This window comes from Macrobrachium rosenbergii, chromosome 53 (assembly GCF_040412425.1).
Source record: "Macrobrachium rosenbergii isolate ZJJX-2024 chromosome 53, ASM4041242v1, whole genome shotgun sequence".
NCBI lineage: Eukaryota > Metazoa > Arthropoda > Malacostraca > Decapoda > Palaemonidae > Macrobrachium > Macrobrachium rosenbergii.
Window position 1 is genome coordinate 22,862,693 of NC_089793.1, and position 14,422 is coordinate 22,877,114.

The window sequence follows — 14,422 nt, forward strand, 5'->3', positions numbered from 1 at the left end:
TCATTTGAGACAGAATTGTGGTATAACAATAGCAGAGAATTAATCGCAAAATCGTTGATTCATTTATTGAGTTTTTGCAGTATATTCGAAAATCGGATAAAAATGCATCAGTTATGTCTGTTGTGACGAAAGAAAATACCACGGAACAACATACGTTATTACATAGACTGTTAGATTAGCCAGTAAAGTAAGCGTTCCACTCTCTGGAGCCTGTCACGTCACAGTTACTTGCTCATTTCTATGCGTCAAGCACCTCTGCGGAAACTAAGGCATGAATGAAAATCAGCGCCATTCGTGAGAGATGTTCGCACAAACATTTTCGAAACAGACCAGGTGCCGGGACAACTGCCCTTCCTTCCAATTCGGCTCAAGTGTCATCCTCTGCCAAAAGCCCAAATGGTCTCGGCTGACTTTAATTCAAGCAGCACAGCTCTAGCAGCAGCAGGTGGCTCCAACTAATAAAGGCCCAAGTCGTGTCATTTATCCACGTCAGGCGAGTGATCGTTCAATGAACTCTCGTGTGACAGACAGGAGATACTCTGCACGGTAACTCATCATTATTCACTGTCGTTTTCGCCTATGCAGCCCCCACCACCCCAACTCCATCCCCCCTCCCACCTTTAAAAAAAAAAAAAAGACGTTTCACTTGCTTTCATTACTTGTCAACAACAAAATATGATAACACAATAGCAGTGAATTGATTAATATCACAAAAGAGATAAGAAGTTTGTACACAAATGCAATATAACAGTAATAATATCAATGTTCTCTCCAACAAATACATTCATTTCGGAAAGTGATTAGATGTTACATTTGCAGCCAGTTTATTCACAGGTCCGACCATTTTTCAACCTAGTTTGCTGAAGGGCAGAAAGCACCGCCTGATCGGTAATAGGGCAAATGAAGATGCAAGTGGTAATCCGATTGAGGTTGTTGAGGGGGAGTCGCGTTATGACAGAGATTAGCAATGATGCAGGAGAGGGAGCAAGGAGTAAATAGAAAGAAGAATCCTAGGAGAAAAAAACTCAAATCTATATCTATATATATATATATATATATATATATATATATATATATATATCTATATATATATATATATATATAATTATATAATATATATATATTTATATATATATGTAATATATATACATATATATATATATATATATATATATATATATATATATATATATATAATGCATCTTAGGAGAAACCCAAATACTGTACTTGCTTATATATGTATATAGATATATATATATATATATATATATATATATATATATATATATATATATATATATGTGTGTGTATATATATATATATATACATATATTTATATATATATATACATATATATAATGTATATGTATACATATATTTATATATTTATATATATAATGTATATATATAAATATGTATATATACAGATATATATATGTATATATACTGCACATATATATGCATATATATGTATATATGTGCGTGTGTTTTACGCAAAAAAGGCGTAGCTTGAAAACTCCATTACCATCGCTTTTATAACTTCAAGCTAAAGAGCCTCTCTCTCTCTCTCTCTCTCTCTCTCTCTCTCTCTCTCTCTCTCTCTCTCTCTCTCTCTCCTGCGGCACCCTTTCTTCCAACTCTATTGTCATGGAGTCTCCCTCCTCTTCTTCTCCCCTCATTCTTTCAATTGTCTCCCATTCTCACCCTTAAAGAGATTCCCCTCTCCTTCCACTTGAGAACTCGGGCGCACTAGACGCTCTTTTGGTGTCATTTCGGGGCTCGGCCGATGAGCGTCAAAATGATTTTAAAATCTCGTTGTCTCGCATTTCCAGGAACTCGTTGCATATCTTTTTGGATTTATTTCGGGAAGCATGGGAGTGCGTCCGTGCTCGGCCCTTCATGAATTTTCAATCCATAACGTATTGGGCGTATTTCATATCTGGTGATTTTCTTCCCACATGCTACCCCAAATATTTCGTGGTAATTGAATCGTTCGTCATTTTTAATGTTATGAGTGTTCCATTTATGCTGCCTAGCTTTTTTTCTCTTTTTTTGCCAAATGACATGACATGTATGGTTTGCTATGTAGTAAATAATTTTGTTTAAATGATTTCTCTCTCTCTCTCTCTCTCTCTCTCTCTCTCTCTCTCTCTCTCTCTCTCTCTCTCTCTAAATATATATATATATATATATATATATATATATCTGTGTGTGTGTGTGTGAGTGAGAGTGAGAAGAAAGAAGAAGAAGAGAGTGTGTGTAGAGTAAAAAGTTAGTTAGATGAGAGTGGTAACGTTGAATGAGGGAACAACGAGTAGAAGGAAAGAGAGCTTTGGTTGGTCTGATGGAGAGGAAGAGGAGGAGGAGGAGGAGGAGGGAGAAGTAGCTTTGGTATAACGTGTGTGTGTGTGTGTGTGTTTTGTGTGTGTGTGCAGGGGCTAGATGGAAACAGAGCCGAGGGAAGGACGCAAAGTCCTCCATTGTGAGGCAGTGAGTAAGAAGAAACGGCACGGAGAGATTCCCAGTGGGGGTGAGTAATGGAGGCAATAGGGAGAAGAGCATCAAATTAGGTATGAGTGAGGTTATTGTCAGCATCACATGTGCACCTGTTTCCCCAGGTCGGTTGTGTAGGAGCAGGAAAGGAAGCCTTTCAAGAAATAATGGACTCGTAGCTCAAAAGGCAATTGTAGGCGGCAGGTTAAATTGAAACCTAGAAAGTGAGTGATAGCAATTATAGGTGTAGATGTAAATGGACAAGTGGGAAGTAGCAGACAGCATTTGTAGGAAATTTTTCTAAACGGACACTTGGGAACCAGGAAAGGCAGAGTAAGAACCGAGAGCATTGAGGGAACAATAAAAGTTAGAGGAACGTCAAACAAGAGAGGGAGGCGCTAAGTGGCATGATCATGTTATGAGACGAGATGAAGAAGATGTGGGAAGGCGGGTGCGAGGGGATGGAGGTGATGGGGGAGAAGGGGAAGAGGGAAGTCTAATCAGTGGGGAATTAATTGCGTCGGGGACGATTCGAGATAATGAGGTTCAACAAGAGGCAAAGAACAGGAACGAATGAGAAGGCAGAAGCTGCTCAGAAGCAGTAACCTGGCGCCTACCAGTCCACCTAGCTGTAAATTGAGCCCAGTGTCTGTAGGGGTCAAGAAAAAGGCCGTAGGCTAGCAACCTCATCGGGACGTGGTACCGTTTTGGCGACACCCCTTCCAAAGTGGGTAAAACTCTCTTACATAGCTCAGTAGGCGCGAGCACAGGGTGTATATATATATGTATATATATATATATATATATATATATATATATATATATATATATATATATATATATATATATATATATATATATATATATATATATATATTATATATATATATATATATATATATATATATATATATATATATATATATGTATGTCTGTGTATATACTTACCGGTATTTATTCAAATATACGGACACAGTCACTGACTGTTCTTAATTATGTAAATTCATGCATAGTCTTGATATGAATTATGATGTTGCATTTAAAACTTATCTGAATGTTGAAATGTATTACAGAGAATGAAGACCACGAGGAAATTAGAATAACCAGGTACATGCAGTATACCGAACCATACATGAACCTGACAATCAAAGCACACTATGAAATGGTACTGAATAATAAATTATTGTTAAGGATGATCTAACTGGAGGAATGAAGCGTATGTATTTACTCACGTTCACTGAAGTGGAAGCTCTTGGAAGAAGACTTCCTTCGGCGCAGTGCAGCCACCGACTCCCGTTCCTTAGGTCAGCGGCGCCTCCAGGGCAACTTCTCAGATCAAAGTTCGATCAGTGGGGTCAGGAAGCGATGACTTTGGAGGGCCTCCTCTTCGAGCTCTTCAGGCAACTGAAAAATGAAAGTTTTGGTGACTTTCTCTGACTCTCGTCTTTTCCACACTGAAGAAGACGTGCATTCATATTGGAAAAGAGAATAAGTGGGGGTTCTTTCTGTAGGAGGCATTTCAACCCACCCTCTGGCGTAGTAACTGTGAAAAATACGTAATAGTATTGTTTCATATAATCCAGGGGATATTTTTCAGTTCATTACTTCAGATCCCCAGAGATATTTTAGGCGAATGAAATTGATGAGGATGATGTTTGTAATTTTCCCGGCTTTGCCGTGCACGCAAACTATCAAGGTTACATCGTCAAATTAGTTTTAAGGAGTTCAGCTTTAATACCAGAGCGAACTTTGTTATTATTATAATGCCTGTGCCGGTTTCAGAGAGCCCAAGAACAAGAAAAGATAAATTTAGCACCAGAAATGATGGCGGAGATATGTAGCATGGAAAGAATTGAAGACGAAGGCAATGTTCCTGGTAATACCAACTCCTAAGAAGAGAGAGAGCAGTGATAGCTTGGTATAATTTGTGTCTGAGCGCTCTGAGCTGAGGGAGTAATATAATAGTAGAGAATCCCCAGAAAAGTCAGTATTAATCTATTTTCTCTTTTGGTGTTCGTGGAAAAATATTCACTCTGATGAGGATTCATTGGGATCATGCGAACTACAGTTTCAGTTAATAAAACCAAATGTAGGGTGTTCATCTTTCCGTAAATGAATGCTCTTTCTTGGAGGCCAAGAATATTTCAGTTTAGATATTTTTTTATTAGAACCTGATATTTATTAGAACCTGATATCAATCGTAAAATAACTGATTTAGTCTTTCCTAAAGTAACAGGTATTTTTAGCAACTTGGAAAATTTAGCAATTTGGAAAACGTATTCTAGCACTAAGTGCATGTTTTGGTACGTAATAAAAGAGTGGACATACTACAAAAATTCTTTTTTGAATCCAGTTTTTGGCTTTTCCTCAGTCTGCATCTGGATTAAATGTTTTTCGAAACTTTAAATGTTATCCCTTCCTTAAGACCTGTTCACGGAGCTAACAGTTTACAAACCTACATATAAACAGAGAGGAAATGTTATTCTAAGACAGGGGTGGGGAACCTACGGCCTTCTGAGCCATCAAATGCGGCCTTCTGCAGCTTTCAGAGGTAAATCTTAATTACTATAAAAACCCTTGAATACCAATTAGAATTTAAAAATGCTGTCTCAAAAGAAGCAATCTCAAAGACATCAGTAATTTGTGTAAAAGGTAAATAAACTATTTGTCATGATAGTTGTTTACTCCTGTCTTTCTCTTAGATTTTAAAATAACTAAAAACCAGTAACCTATTGAATGCAGCCTCTATGAGGGACGATGAATTCACTGTGGCCTTCGTGCACAAAAAGTTCCCCACCCCTGTTCTACGACAATCACAAATAGTGATATAACAAAATTACGGTTTCTTGTCTACTGCCCCAGGACTTTTAAGATTATGCCAATTTTCTGACATGAAATTATCTTGGTGACTCAGAAAATCTACATTTAAACGCCGGGATGAGGATTTTAGGGCAGTTAGAACCAGAAGTAGCAGGGATTTTTTTCCGAAAACGAATCTGTCCATCATCACCACAAGTACAGATTTATTGTATAGACGTTCCATAATACGACCTTTTTTTTTTTTGGTGAATGATGTGAATGACCCCATAGATTTATTACTTAAGACCAAACTTATGTTTTCAGCTTAGAAAGAGTCTTGGGAATACAATCATCATCGATTGCGTAATGATTATATTTTGCCACGAATTCATTTGGCCAACATTTTCCAGAACATTATATATATATATATATATATATATATATATATATATATATATATATATATATATATATATGTATGTATGTATATATGTACTTCTGTATCTAGTATAACCATAAAGACCTCTGAACTTATCAATTTCTCCTCAGCTTTTGTATGCTCTTACCATTGCAAGTCCTTGATTTTTAGGCTGGAATATAAACAGGATTTACCAGTCACTTTTGCTTCTGTACCATGAAAGTGAGGATTAGTCTAACCCAGTTCTAAAGAATGTATGTGGATTCAACAGTCGAATGTATGTATATATGTATGTAAGAGATGAACTGGTTTTGCTTATCGCCACCCCTAAGTCCACCGTGCATGAGTTCAAACCTCACAACTGGAGTTGGGTTTCTTCATTTTTCTTTATTTTGAACCAAGGCTTTTTATAAATAAAAGAATCTGTGTGTATATATGAACTTGGACAATCACATACACACACTTACCACACAGACACAGTGCATACACACACACACACACCCATATATATATATATTAAGGTATAGAGATCATTAATGGAAAGCTGCTCAAAACAAACTCTTCCGCAAAAAAAAATGTTGCATTAGCTTTCACCTATAATGTGATGTCAGGACGGCCCAGGGAAAGGATGTAGGTCTAACATGTCAAGAAATACAGAGAGAATTAGATAATTCCACAATCGGAAAGTGAATGGGATGAAAGACTGATCATCCATTGTGACCTGGAGCTTGTATTTTCCACCAAGTATCTGTTGGATGGTGGAGCCACCTCTGTTGGCAGAACGTGTCCACTTATCCACACTAGGCTTCCAATTTCCTTTCACTCCTTACCGTACTTATGGGCAGTCCTTTGGCTGTCGTAAGCCCGGCTTAATCCACCAACCTAGTGAAGCCAGATTTGGACAATGACGATGGGAGACTGGAGGATGGATTGCTTTAATTTCTTTAGTGAAGCTTCCAAAACAAAATCTGTAATACAAGTGGAGGAAGAGAGGGAGCTGGACCAATGTAGCTATGGAGAGAGATAGTGAGAGTTAGTGACCAGCAGCCATAATGTAGCTTATTATTATTATTATTATTAATATTATTATTATTATTATTTCAGTAGATGAAACCTATCCACATGGAACAAGCACACCAAAGGGGCCATTGACTTGAAATTATTTAAGCTTCCAAAGAATGTTGGTTTCAGCCTCCCACCGCAGACCCCACACTGCAGTAGTAACTGATCATGATGCAGAGCCAGTGATTTTTCATTGGCATGGGGTAGACGCGAACCCGCGACATCTGAGCGCCATGCCACGACACTAACCACCATACCACCGGACCAGCCAAAGTAGTACTAGAGAGAGAGAGAGAGAGTTTTATAATGTCACCAATAGCCAGTGCAGCATTGTGGAGAATAACAGTAAATGCCAGTGCTAGCGAAGATGAATAAATAACCATGAGTTCAGGAAATTCCTCCGAAGTTTCTCTATGCCAGAACCATATGTCGCCCTAGCTCAAGAGCAAGCCTTCCCAGGGGATGCTAAATAACAGATTTCTGAAGATCGACGAAGACTGAACTGACAACCGGCAACAGTACAGTCGTGAAGATGCCGTACAATTGTTGAGCAGAATCTCACTCCAACGTAGAGGCAGATGTCATCTCAGTAGAATATCATAGCATCTGTCAGATTATTTACTCTAGTATTCCAGGTACCAAAATCAACACTTGGCTGTATTCCTAGAACCTTATAAAATATGAGCAAAGGCGTCAGGTCGTCGAAAGGTCATAGCCGTCGGTCGAATATATTAACCTATGAACCTGGGCACTCAGTGGTTTTTCGGTACAAAACCCCCCATGGAGATGTTTTCTTTCATTTCCAAAGAAGATATTTGGTGTCTTACCAGCGTACTGATTGTATACATGGAAGCAAAGAAATCATGAAAGAAATACCTAATAAGGGCTTGTGGATAGGAGTGCAGGGGAGGGGGCGGTGGGACGGGGAAGTGGAACAGAGAGGTAGAGTTGTCGACGAAAGGGAAGTGGGAGGAGGACTCCGGAGGTCAAAAACTGTTGGTCATGGTTATGTGCTTGGCCTTTATAGGTAATCAAACAATTGAGGGAATGTCACGTTCATTCAAAATATATATAAGAAATAACTGTGGAACGTTTATAGATCCCACTGATATTATTATTATTATTATTATTATTATTATTATTATTATTATTATTATTATTATTATTATTTTAGTTGTATCAGGGGTGGACTTTGGAAATTCAGGAGACTGATGAATTTTAAGACGAGGAACAGCCAAACAATATTTTTAAATGTTTATTATTATTATTATTATTATTATTATTATTATTATTATTATTATTATTATTATTATTATTTTCGTTGTAACAGGGGTGGGCTTTGAAAATTCAGTAGACTGATGAATTTTAAGACGAGGAACAACCAAACAATATTTTTAAATGTTTATTTTAACGTTTCGTCACTACTCTGGTGCTATGTTCAAAAATAGCTGAAATGAGTAAAAGACATGGATATGGAAAATGTATACACAATATCAAAATCACAAGAATAGAATGTTCTAAAATTTAAAAGCATAAAATTTAAATAGTTAAAATTATGAAGAGATAAAATATATTTACATTATGAGCTGCTATTATGTTTTTCGGCTGGTATATTAAATATAATCAGTGTAGATTTTAAAATCTGGGCTCTTGTTCATCCCCAGATTTTGTCGATTTTTAAAATCCTCTCTTTTTGGTCACGTTACATAAATTTTCACCTATTGTTGATAACATGGGTCTTAACAGTGGTATGGCTGTCCGTGAACTCACAGCTCTGTGTTGGGCGATTGGAAAGGAATGATTCTGAATACTAGAATCTTTCTGTTGCAAACTGCAATTAGAACTTGTAAATTTGTAAGCAACCGATGAATACAAGCCACTTGGCAATTTCTCATGAGATACGATTTATTTTTTTGTTGGCTTTATCTGATATTCTTCATTTTTTACGTTCATATTTTAACACCGAATTTTACTAGTATGTCATCGCTCACCTATTCATTATCGATCATACCATTAATTTATATATTTCACCTTCATTACGGCGCTAAATAATCCTGATGGGTTCCGGCGCTTGGTCTTCAAGGCCTAAATTTCATAATCAGTCAATCAACAGAGGTATGTTTTTTATTTTAAAGTTATACAATACCAATTTTAAGTCAAACTGTCGCAAGTATAACTGGAATAGCTCTCTTATTTCTTTACATAATGCTTGGTTCACGTGTTTAGATATAGAAGAAAACCTAAGGTATAATATATTTCTTTCAGTGCCACTCTTTTGTTTAGATGGTTTTAAGTTTTTTTATTTAAAAAAACTATGCACGTAACCGTAAAAAGTATGATCCTTAAAACCATTTAATTTAATAAATGAATGTAAAAATTGAACTTCTTCATGTGATAATGAATAGTAAAAATTCGACTTATTTATGAAATAATGAATGTAAAAATTCAGCTTCTTTATGTAATAATGAATAGTAAAATTTCGACTTCTTTGTATAATAATGAATAGTAAATATTTGACTGATTTGTGAAATGATGAATAGTAAAAATTCGACTTCTTTATAAGATAATGAATAATAAAATCTCGACTTCTTTATAAAATAATGAATAGTAAAAATTTGACTTCTTTATAAAATAATGAATAGCAAAATTTTGACTTCTTAGTAAAATAATGAATAGCAAAATTTCGACTTCTTTATAAAATAATGAATAGTAAAAATTCGACTTCTTTATAAAATAATGAATAGCAAAATTTCGACTTCTTTACAGAATAATGAAAAGTAAAAATTCGACTTCTTTGTAAAATAATAAATATTAAAATTTCGACTTCGTAATGAAATAACGAACGCTTTGGAGATAAAGTTACACGCTCGGCATGCAAGTGTAGTTATGGTATTTGTTTTGTATTTTTCATAGCAGGCACTTGGAAAATTTAAACCAAGTCCTGTGAAGGTCGGTTTTCTGTAAGTAGATACATTGATTTTAGAATTCTCTTTTTCTATAAGTGACTCAACGGATTGTATTCTGTTATTTATCGCTCCGTCTTGAATTTTATTTTCACATATTGAGCACTGAGGCAGTTTAAGAACGACGTAATGTATTTTTATTCTTCAAAAACTAAGCGCCATCAAAGAAATTCAAAGAAGTCGAATTTTTACTGTTCATTATTTTATAAAGAAGACGAAATTTTGCTATTCATTATTTTACAAAGAAGTCGAAATTTTATACATTAAAGGTTTGAGTTTGTCTGAGTAATTATTATTTTCATCATTAGTGTACATGTCCCGTCAAAAATAACGGTATTACTCAAGGTATTTTCTCATATTAAGAATGGCATAATGCAATTTTATTCTTCAAAAATTAAGTGCCATCAACAAACAAATTATATATCAAAGGCTTAAATTCTTTTGGGTTATTATTATTTTCATCATTAGTGTACATGTCCTGTCAAAAATAACGATATTAATCAAGTTATTTTCTCATATTAAGAACGGCATAATGCATTTTTATTCTTCAAAAACTAAGTGCCATCAACAAACAAATTACTGTATATATCAAAGGCTTAAATTCTTTTGAGTAATTATTATTTTCATCGTTAGTGTACATGTCCCGTCAAAGATAATGGTATTACTCAAGCTATCTTGGAGCTGCATTGTACATTTTTTCCTGTTTATCTTCTCATGCAAGAATTGGCCATTGTTCAACGAAGAGTTCATTAGCGTACACTGTCTATTACATCCAGAAAATACATATACGGATATACTTTGGGTTTTATACATTAGCAGTAGTAGCCTCTATAACAGTAATCTCACCGCCACCCTCCTGAAATGTCAGTGTAATGTATAAGAGATAAATTCCAGTAAAAGTAGAAATGTCATATCCCAGATTGCTTGTGGCCAGGTACCCGTCTCGCTCGGATCGATACACTTTAGGGAATGACACTGATCTGATTGGCTTGTAGTTGTTGCTTGGCGTTAGAGAAGGAAGGGGCTATTCTCAAATTTTTTTTTATTATTCAAAAGGTTTGTAGATTTTTCAAAAAACTTAGTGGCTATCTAATATCTAACAGTTATTAAATTTACACCGGTATAACTATATCGTCAGCCATGGCAGCAATATCAGAGGGAGTCGAAATGGCACCGAAGACCTTACATACTATCCAGAAGTTCGGACTAAAGTAAATTTACCATTATTCTGCTTAATGTATTAAGGATTCAGTGGCGATGAAAACTGGCTACGGGCTGGAAAACGGCAAGTCTGAGAGTGGAAATTTCCCCTTATAAACTATCATTACTTTACACAAAAATTAGATATGGATACACATTACGTTTTATCATACAGAAATATTCACGGGACTCGTGGAGCTTTCACGACGATTCAGTAGGAAATCTGGACACCTCAATAAATGAGAAACATGACAAAAGCGCAGTTTTGAATTTACATTTATTAAGAAACATGACATAAAGCAAATCTGAATGTCACCATACAGTTATGGGTCCAATCCCAGAATACCGAGCCAAGTGGCAGAATGACAAGGGCGCTTTCAAAAGTACGGAGCAATTTTGTATTTGCTCTTCCAGAGAAACTGTCAAGCCAGTCTCAAAAAGGACGAAATTTCCAGTGCTTTGATTAAGAACCCTTGGCGTTCGGTACTTGTTTCTTCCTCCATCACAGTTCAAAGGAGGTTGTTCGTTTTTTTTTTTTATGTTTACTCGCTTGTTCGTTTGATTGTTCACAAGATCTATCAAAATGTTATAGATGGGTCTTAGGAAAAATTTTGCGGGGTGTGTTGTCAGCCATAGAATTGTTCATTCAGGTTAAGCTGGCTACATGCCAGCACGAGATCATGTTCCAAAAGTAGATCGTAAAAATCTCGGAGTTTAACAGATTTTGTGATGGATGCACATCCGGATGCGGATCCAAGATTTTTGTTTTTTAATTTTAGTGAGGGCCTTCTGCCCCTCTGAACTCCCCGACATGCCCAGCTTTCGCTGTTTGTAGAATCTGAATTAATGAAGTCCTTTGATGTATGTGAAAATATGTGGTGGACGGAAAAGTAGGATATTCGATGGAAATCATTTCTATCAGGCTGATTGGTCAGGTCAGTGAACTGATGAGTATATCAACTGCAAATCGTGCTCTCTGTCTCTCTCTCTTCCTCTTTGTATTATCTGGTCTAGTTAAACTGTTTGGTAATAGCAACATATGATTTGGTATATCTCACCAGACTGTTCCTATTCTATTTTGGCAATTACTGTTCGATGTGCCATTTCTGAAACTATTATCTGAGGTTGGGTAGTGTCTAAGGACCATTTACTGCTCCATTGAACATTAGTGGCCCTGTGATTAAGGAAATGCTCTTATCTTATTACACAACACTTCTGCTAGATATACGTAGAAACAATGCGGCCTCCACTCTAATCCTATTTGCCAACTGGTTTATAAATGTAGTTGAGGAAAGAGACTTGGTGCTTAGCACCACACGACTGCTGTCTGTAAAATAAATTTATAATATATTCATCACCATTAAGAATTGTGATTTACCAAACGCTTCAGGACCCTGATTTAAATATCTCATCTTTTACAGCACACCTGGAAAAGAAGAAACTCCGTTCATAACAGAATTTTGCTACAAGCTATCTGCTGTTGAAAAATGTGGGAGTGAAAAAAAGAAACGGAGTCTTGTAAATATTGGGTGAGTTTCCCTTGCCGGAACTGAATATTCACCAGCTACAGTAGCTGGAGATCAGGAAACGAGTCTCTGGAATGCATGATAGACAAGATCATATCCAGATCAGTTTTAACTGTGAAGACGAGCAAGAGAAGGTATTATCAACCATAGAAGTGTATCTAGCATAGCCTTCAGTGGAGATACTGATGAACTACGTAAAAAGATTCAGTGTCAGAGAGGTCAGGGTGCTGTCTGTGGCCCGTAATAACAGGGAGGGAACAAATGGCCAACATTGTATGTAAATCTATATTTCCAGTCTAGAAATGCGAATACTTTAATCACAGCTACGTTGGTTATACTAGCTAAATTCTCTGAAGACGTCTGCAATGCCAGGAAACACAAAACAACCGTGTACCAGTTGTTTTGCAGCTACGTGACCAAAAACTTAGGGTATCAAATGTAGTTGGGACCAGAATTCTTCAGTCAGCATAGGCTCCACTTTCTTGTCATTTTAAAAAGCCCTATCAATCATCTTTAAAGAGTTACCACCATTATATACACAGTATGTATATATATATATATACATATGTACACATATATATATGTATATATATAAATATATATATATACATACATATATATATGTATATATATCTATTTATATAAAATGGTGGTAACTCTTTAAGGTGATTGACAGGGCTTTTTAAAATGAAAAGAAAGTGGAACTTATGCTGACTGGAGAATTTTGGTCCCAACTCTATTTGATACTTTAAGTTCTTGGTCACGTGGCTGCAAAATAACTGGTTGATGGTTTCATGCAAAAGCTTTCATGCAACAGTAAATAACAACTTTATGCTTTTGTTAGTCACTGAGTAGCCCCAACCTAGAGTCTGGAGTTACTGAAGCGCTGTAGGTGCGAGGCTACTCAGTGACCATAAAAATCAGAAGTCTCATTTATTGTCAATTATACTATGCAGATATCATGCGAAAGGGTTTTAACATTTTATATAAATGCATATACTTGTCATAAATAATACATGGATGCCAGATACAGTAGATGAATTGATAGATGACATAGAGCAGGATCCGAAGGAGGGAGTTTTCATATATATATATATATATATATATATATATATATATATATATATATATATATATATATATATATATATATAAAATCAGAGACCACTGTCTATATTCAGATATAGATAGATAGACAGGTTGTCAGATGGGGAGAGAGAGTGCGTTATCAACAGTGCAATATTGAGTATGAATTTAAAGGTAACTTTTACAAACTCCAAACAACATCCTCTTGCGACATCAACATAAAATTCTCATATTTAGAAAATTATAAACATAGATTTCATCGGTATTGCATCGATTGAAAAAATTAATGCCCTGTACCTCAGTGCAGACATTTAACCTTTAACTTAAGCGCAAGTCCTTGACACATGGTATATACATGCATATCTATTTCTGAACATTTCCTGCTGTATTACTAATGATGTATGCATTTTATTTGACCTTCATGAAGAAATCCCAGACTTTTGGCCCGAGTGTTCCTATTCAAGTCGTTGCTGCCTTCGCTCCATCCGCCCCTTCATTTCGAATTCTCCGTTGAGGACATTTTCATTCTGGCAGCGGTATCATTAATTTGGCATCTTTCCATTGCATGACAATTCAGGTCGACATTACTGTCATGGAAACTTCAGTTCCAAATTATTCTACCGCACTGTGTGCATTTCCCACTCGTCTTGCAACCAATTACCCGCTCAAATAATTATTATTCCGCCGCACTGAGCTTGCATGCGGCAACTACAGGTAGATACGTCGATGACACGTGACGTTACTTCCCATTGACCCACCAACCCATTCGCATTCTACCTCCCTCCTTCTGTTCTGCCAAGATGACGTCGTCTCGGCCTCCCGGTACCCGTCCGGTCCTGTGGTGCCCGGTCCTTGTCACCCCCACGCGCTCTGAA

At 36.2% G+C, this 14,422-nt stretch overlaps 1 protein-coding gene across 2 annotated transcripts in view; it reads right to left on the reverse strand.

Moving 5' to 3' along the window:
- LOC136834350 (lachesin-like) overlaps nucleotides 1-14,422 on the reverse strand; it is a 195,025-nt gene that overhangs the window by 153,045 nt on the left and 27,558 nt on the right. For both annotated transcript variants that reach the window (XM_067096859.1, XM_067096858.1), the window contains exon 2: nucleotides 3,726-3,897. The gene's annotated coding sequence lies outside the window, so the exon portion shown is untranslated. The remainder of the gene's footprint in view (nucleotides 1-3,725; nucleotides 3,898-14,422) is intronic.